Here is a 434-nt window from a genome sequence, read left to right on the forward strand (position 1 = left end):
AGCCGGGTTAACGGGATCCCAGAGCAGCTGCGCCCTCATCGAGAGGGGGCCACCATCCTGCCAGCCTGGCACCAGGCTGTGTGATGGCTCTGAGAGGCAGGGCATCACCACCAGCAGGTTCCAGGTGGTTTCACCCACAGAAAGGGCTCAGCCCTATATATGTAAGTCAAACCAGTGCCTATGTGCAGAACCAACCAGGGCTCCCCTCAGCTCCCATGCACATCCATGGGGTTGGGCTTCCAGCAGGCTCTGCTGGGTGAGATCCGGTGTGTATAGGCACTACCAGTACTCCCAGTGCCATGGCTGTAACTGGTGCCTCCAGCTCCCAACATCATGGCAGGAGACTTAGAGACTCTTAGGACTCTGAGACTAGATGGTGCCAACTTCACATAACAGTCAGATCTCTGGTACTCTGCAGTCCAAACTCTCACCCA

The sequence above is a fragment of the Alligator sinensis genome, unplaced genomic scaffold, assembly GCF_000455745.1.
Source record: "Alligator sinensis unplaced genomic scaffold, ASM45574v1 scaffold647_2, whole genome shotgun sequence".
Classification (NCBI taxonomy): Eukaryota; Metazoa; Chordata; order Crocodylia; family Alligatoridae; genus Alligator; species Alligator sinensis.